The sequence below is a fragment of the Prionailurus bengalensis genome, chromosome D4 (assembly GCF_016509475.1).
Source record: "Prionailurus bengalensis isolate Pbe53 chromosome D4, Fcat_Pben_1.1_paternal_pri, whole genome shotgun sequence".
In the NCBI taxonomy this organism is placed as follows: Eukaryota; Metazoa; Chordata; class Mammalia; order Carnivora; family Felidae; genus Prionailurus; species Prionailurus bengalensis.
The window spans coordinates 22675854-22683147 of NC_057359.1; positions in this window are offsets into that span (position 1 = coordinate 22675854).

Genomic DNA, 7294 nt, shown 5'->3' on the forward strand with positions numbered 1-7294 from the left:
GAAGGAAGGAAGGGACGGAGGGAGGAAGAAGGGAAGGGAGGAGGAAGAAATGAGAACAAAAGAGAAAGAACAACCATTTGTAAAGTAAAATGGAATTTCCTTGATGTGTAAACCTGAGACATGTCTGCAATGCAATAATACAATCACGCTGCTTCCTTGTTTAGCAAGCTGTGAACAATTTTCAGAGACATCCAACAACTCTGGCCTAGTCAGGAACACATTCAAAAAGAAAACCACTGAGCACTGCTAAAAGAGATGCATCTTGACCTACCGAAGTACATTTGCCAATAAATGCACTGGAACACAATTCACTTCAGTTCGACATTTACTGTGTGCCCATATGGGTTGTGGCATAGAAGAAGGACCATACAAGCTTACCAAACACCGTGGTCTTACCCTGGTAAAGTACATATCCCAACAAAGACCATGTGGACATGTGCAGGATGGTGGCTAGATGTCCAGGGAGAGGTATGTTTCCTTTTCTATTGAAGAATAAGTTGAATCTGCTAAATTGGGAAAAAATTTAGGCAGGTGCTAGATTTAAGGAGTGCTGTGAGGACATAAAGGGAGATGAGCATGGGCAGCTTCAAATATACAGGGTGGACATGAAGGTCAAAGAAGAAATAGTATTCAGAGTAGGCTAAGATCTTAATTTGCCAAGCAAGGTGAGGAGTTTGAAAATCAAAAGAGTGTAGGGTAAAAATGACTGATAATAGGTTTTGAAGTTATTTTTATCCAGTCACGAGCCCTTGTTTTTCATTTTTAAATGCATCTAATACAGGATGAAAAATTGCTAGAATACAAATATATGCACATAATTCTCTAAACCAGACTTTAACTTTATTCTTAATTCTTTAGTCCTCTTTAACTTTTAACTTTGTTCCTTTTCATCCAATTTTCTACCCTGAGTAATCACAACCCCCCAAGTTGAAGACATAAATGACCAACATATTCTAACCCCCTGTTTTAGTTTCTAATTGTTTTTGTTGTTTTATTTTACTTGGAAATGTTGCCAGGACTTAAAATGATGCCACACAGCAGGTGAGAATGGACCATTCCTTCAACATAATATCCCCACTTTCTCTTTGGTGCTGTGGTTATTGGCTTTATTTTTCATGAGCTCTTGACTTCTCAGTAAAACCAACCATCTAATAGCACTAAGTCTCAGTCAACGAGTTTTAGCTTTTGGACCTGTGAGTCTGCAGTCCATTTTGTTCCATTTATTTATTTTAACCAAATGTCACTGACTTTGAACTGTTTAATCTGAAGCATCTGATCTCTCCTGTTCTTGGATGGCTAGAATTTGGCAAGCCAAAATGTTAACTACAAGAATAGAAAAGAAGAAACACTGAAACTAATGAATTCACTGGGAATGGTTTGCAGTCTAAAGAAAATACGACCATCTGGGTTAAGTTATTGTAGGTTATGGATTGGGCTTTCTGTTTGGTTTGGCTTGGAGCAGAGGGAAGTTTTCCCTCCTATCACCCTCTATACTTATGTCTACCAGCACAGTGTCAGATTGTATTATTCTATGAGTGGCTTTAGGTCTTCTGCAAGGCTATCCCATTAGACAAATCTACATGAATCTTGCATATGATGGGAATTGGAAGCATTCTCACATACATTCACACAGCCTCCCTAAACTTTGCCCTGGAGTACACAGGAAACATAGTGAATGATCTACTTGCACTAGATCCAGGTACCTCAGGTCCAGGTGAGCAACTCTGTCTTTAAAAACCTCCACAGGTGAGTATGAGCTAGCTGAAGGCAAAGCACAATCTGAGAGAATCTTTTTACTGAACACGGGCAAGGACTAGTACAGCCTCTCCTGACTGATTTGCGGCTGTCCCAGGGAAGGGAAAAGGATGAATGTGAGCCCAACCCTACTCTGGCAAGAGGTAATACTGGCCTGGATGCCCCTCAGTAAAGGGGTACAGAACAGTAAGTGGTCACTGGGGGATTTCAAGAAGAAGAAAAGTTAATGATTCTGCCACAAAATTCTATTCTGGATTGAAAAAAAATTCATTTTTATCCCCTAAACCTAGGAGAAGTTCTTCCAGACTAGCAAAACTAATGATAGCAAAAGCTAATGAAGTGTTTTCAAAAGTATTTTATTCTTTCTCAGTGAAGCTCCCTGTATGATTACATTTTCAGAAGGAGCTAAAAGTTATTTTGCCAAAATTAAAAGCATAGGTAGAAAATCTGCTCCAAATACAATGGTCTGCTGGATTTGAAATATTGCTCCAGAGACAAGCCACATGGTGCTAGAGAATATCTGAATCAGCAGAAGGTGGGAAGGACCATGAAGACGGTATTTATTATGTCTTGAGACGACTCCATAGGTCACTGCTGATTTCTGTTTACACTGTGCTGACCTTTCACACTCCAGAGCAGTTTGTTCAGCTGTGATCTACAACCAAGAGCACACGCAGTATGTTATCTGCAGGGCCCTGGGCTAGCCGATCGGTATACCCAAGGTAAGAGGCAGGACACAGACCGAAAAATGTCCATCAGCCTGTTCTTTGCATGGTCTGCTTTCTCACTTTCTACTTTTGTACAAAAATTTACATGTCTTGGGATACTAGTGCAAAGCATGATCCTAATAAGAGTGCATTTTAACAAAGTGAGAATTTCACTTTACATTATGGTAACTGGAAAATAAACCTGTAGAAACGATCCTATCTCTAGGTCATTATTTCACCCATCTCAATTAAGGTATGTTCAGTATCGGAGTACAACGAAATACATTTTGTAATGGTCTGTGCCTACTCTTTTGCAAAGCATTATTTGAGGTCACCAAGCTGTGACTGTAAAGAAACCATGGGCAGTTATTTTATCCTTTGAGATAAAAAGGATATCCCCTGACTCACTGGGACTCTGTTTCTTGAATTTGGAGCTCCCTGAGCATTTTATCCACCCATGCAAAAGCAGAAGATTCCTCCTATTCTTCCTAGATGTGATTGCTTAACTCCACTGCCATAGGAAAGATGTATTGTAATTTTCAAGACTAAAAAAAAAGTCTCATGCACAGGTAACATAAGCAATAATAACATAGTGTTTGTCTCCCAGACAGAACTCCAGTTCCAGGGACTAGACTCCTTTATGCACTCCTCTCCTACAGTATTAGCTCATATGAGGTCTCTCAAAGAGGAACTCCCATGTACAGATTATCCTTAATGATGGCCTCCTTCAGGAAACCTTCCACATACTCTGTGTTCACTTCGCACTGTGTACTTCTCCCTAACAGCTCTCCACACGGTACCATCACCCCCACACAACTGGGTATTTGAAAGCAGGTCCTTATTCATCCATAAAGCATCAGGTCCAAGCACAGTGCCTGGCACACAGCAGGCACTTAATAAATGTGGAATTAAATAGTGATTCTTTTACTTCTTCCTAAAAATCCATTGCTACATTGGGCTCTAGAGCCAGGGATTCCTTCAAAAAGGAAGAAGGATTGAGAAAGAAAAAAAAGAGAAGGAAAGGGAGAGGAAAGAAAAGGAGGAGGAAAGAATGAGAGAGGAGGAAAGAAAACAAAATGAAAAATTAAAAGAAAAAAAGGGATGGAAGAAGAAAAGGAAAGAAGGAAATGAAGGGAAACCCACAGCTCAGTGTCTACCATAAGAAATGAGGGAAAATAACAGAAGTAATGCAGATGAATATAAAGTAATTAAGTAAGCATTATTTTTTGAAGATGAAACAAACAGAATTTGGAATTCTGTTTCCAGCAACATGGCAGATTCATCCCTCCAGGCAGAGCTAAAATGCTGAATAAAATATTTAAAATGTCATTTGAATGCATGGCTTCGCTAGCAGGAAAATACAAGGATGGATTGGAGGCCAGAGATGAAAACTGTGAATCCAGAACAGTAAGCAAGCAGTAAAGAAAGAACTTGTCTTAGGATTATCTAAAAATCTTCAAGAGGCTTATAACTCATTCTTCCCTGGGCCGCACCCCAGTTCTAGCATGAGAACAGGTCAGTCTGAGAAGCTTGGGTATAAAGTTCCCCACACCTCCACCCCCTTACCAAATACACACACTCTCAGAGGACAGAGGAAAAAAACACTCCATGCACTCTACAGAGGGAGATTCTGGGAATATATGCCTCACTGAGCTTTGGCTTTGGCTTTAGATGAAATAGAAAAAAAAAAAAAATTATGCCTTGAGAATTTCTAACCACAAACCCCATTTATTTGGGTATGATAAAAGAATTCCCCTCTGGCTGTGTGACTCCCAAGAAAACACACATTGAAGAAAAAATTCCTTCAAGTGGTCAAGCCATCACATTCACATGCCATGAATGAAAGAGAACAGGAGAAAGACATATCACTTCCATTTCCCAGAAGTTGTACACAACAATTCTGGCCACGACTTACTCATATGACCTGACCTAGCTGTGTATGCCATCTTTACTCTGGGTTCCAGGACTCTACTGATAAAGAGAAATGGATGTATAAATATTGGGGTGGAGAGAGTGGAAGTAAGCTCGATCTTTATTTTTAAATACTGAAATGACTACCAGGAGACAATTAAGGTAATACTTGTTCCCTGGACATGTTTCTGGTTAGTGACAGAATTTTTGAGTTTTATTGTGGAATAAATCAATTTTGTTTATCTTCAAATTTTCATTAAAAAATATAATGAGATAAAAAATATATTTGAAATTGGCAATCAATTTCTTAAATAATAAAAAAAAAGGCGAAGAAGAATCCAAGAATAAGAAGTCATTTAAACTGCAATTAGAGTTCTTTTTCTAGGAGAACCTGGCAGTTTCTAGGCTAGACAAAACTGACCAGAACTGAAGCACCCTTATTGTTTCTTATCTCTTTCCTTTCATTTTTCTCCTCATAAGACAAATTTCCTCAAAAGAGCATAGTGGCAGAGCACTCCTGCAGAGGTAGAAAAACAGAGAAATAACTGAATGGTTTCTTTTTGATGAATGAAGCATAGGAAATTGCCATCTTAAATTTTAAAAAGGTTTAAAAAGAGATTTTCTATAATAAGATAGCATCTTACAAAAAAAAAAAAAAACAGCACATCTACAGCTCATGTTACTAAATGTTCTTTGCAGAAGGGAACTGTGAGTTTCTCTTTATAGGATTACCTTTATATCCAAAACAAACAAACAAACAAAAAAACGCAATACCAAATCTGAAAATCCATAACAGAGGCATGTGCATTTCCCAGATATAAGGGGGATATTTGTGTGTGTGTGTGTGTGTGTGTGTGTGTGTGTGTGTGTGTGTGTGGTGCTTCCTGCTAATCTACCAAAAATAAATAAATAACACTTACTATTGTGCAAATATCAGAGTAACAGTCACTGGTGGGAATAATTATTCTGGCTGAGTTAAAGAGAGAACTATTACAGGCTAGTTTCCAGATGCAAGGAGGATGCTCTCACACTCCCTTGCACACTCAAGCATACATGTATATCATATACTTTTGTTGAGTTGCAACAACCACTTATATTAGCACAAAAGATCTCCAAATGATTCAGCTCTATTATCTGAATTTTCAGTATCTCTACCAACTCCCGGCACACAGATAGCAATAAATCTACAATAATCTAGTGCCACGAGGGAGAGGAAAACAAATAGCCTCTGCTAAAAAGTGGTTGCTTGCTAAAGAGCAGACAGCTTGTCATCTAGCTTTTTAATGAATCTAGATCTATCTGTTAAGTGTTTTCCTTGCAGCAGGCCATAGAGCAATCCTCTCCACTCCAGTCTTCTTTCTTCCCCCTCTATTTCTGAAACTCCCTGGCTCCAGGATAGGAAGACACCAAAATGTAGAATTTACCCAATGGACTTAGTTCTCTGAAAGACTGGGATTATGGAAAATACTAAAAATAGTCAAGTCGCAATTTGATATGGGTGTATTTTGTAGGATTGTTTGGGGGTTCAATGTAACGTAGATCCACATAAAAAAGGTTAAGCAAATAGGGCTTTATTTTTCTCTAGTGACAAGTTGAGGAGTAGGCCATCCTGCTCTATTATTATCTTTTCATGCTGCCATCTTTAGCATTTTGCTTTCATCCTCATGGTCTCTATATGGCAGCCATACCTCCCAGCATCACATCTATATTTCAGACACACAGAAGAAACAAGTGACAAAGAGGAAAATGATATGTCTGTATCAAGAAAACAAAACTTTCCTCGATATCCCTAACAGAACTTAACTTAGGTCTTGCTGGCCAGCCAGAATTGAGAAAAAAGCTGCAGGAAAGGCTAGACAGTGGATTGTTTTCACAACACATATTGCCATCTCAAACAAATCAAGGTTCTAACAGGAAAGATACGAAAAGATGGTATAAATACTTAATGCCAATATTCTGGAATTTCAATCCATAGAAAAAGTAATAAAGCTTCTCAGAGAAAAGTACAATATTATATTCATTTTTTGCTCTCCAAGTGCTGAAACATAGTACACAGTCAACTATTTCTTGAGTTCCTATTATACACCAGGTGCTACCTTAGGTGTTTGGGATACACCCAGATAAAAATTCTTGTCCCCTTAGATCTCACATTCTAGCAGGTAGAGACAGATAATAAACTATATTCACAATAAATAAATACATTCTATAGTTTATTCAAAGGTGATAAATTCTATGGAGAAAAAGGTATCGTTGAGTAAGGAAAATCTGGAGTAAAAAGGTCAAATGGATGTGTTATAACAAAAATAAACAATAGTTGTATATTAATTTGTTCCTCTTTTTACTTTATACCCTTATAATTTCTGGAACATATAGTGTGCTTTTATCTTTGGGAAAAAAAGCAGTTCATTATTTTTTCAACTTTCATTCTTGAAAGTGCTGAATCCAGCTGCTGTTATTTACACAAGAAATGTCAACGATTGTGTCAGGTAGTGTGTTAGGCTAGACACTGCTTCACACAGGGGGAACTGTTTGCAATTTACTTAAAGGGTCTAATTCTGTGAGGAAGAAGGAAAGTTCTGAAGAAAAAAAGGAGCAATCAACAGAGAAAATGCTCTCCTGACCTGGTGCCTTTTGAGTGTCAGAAGCATAGTCTTTCTGGGGAATTTGGCTTTTCAGCGGGCACAGTGTACTTGGACTAACTCTCCTCTGGTTTAAATCATAAAAATAGGAACTAGACACAACACACACACACACACACACACACACACACACACACACAGAGTTACACTTCAGAGTTTAAAAAAAAAAAACAAAAAACTCCAAAACCAACATCTCCCAAGGGATTGGGGTTTGACTGATTTTATTTAAAGTCTGGGTGGGTTTCTGACCACTAAATATTTGCTTAATTATCCCAGCAATGA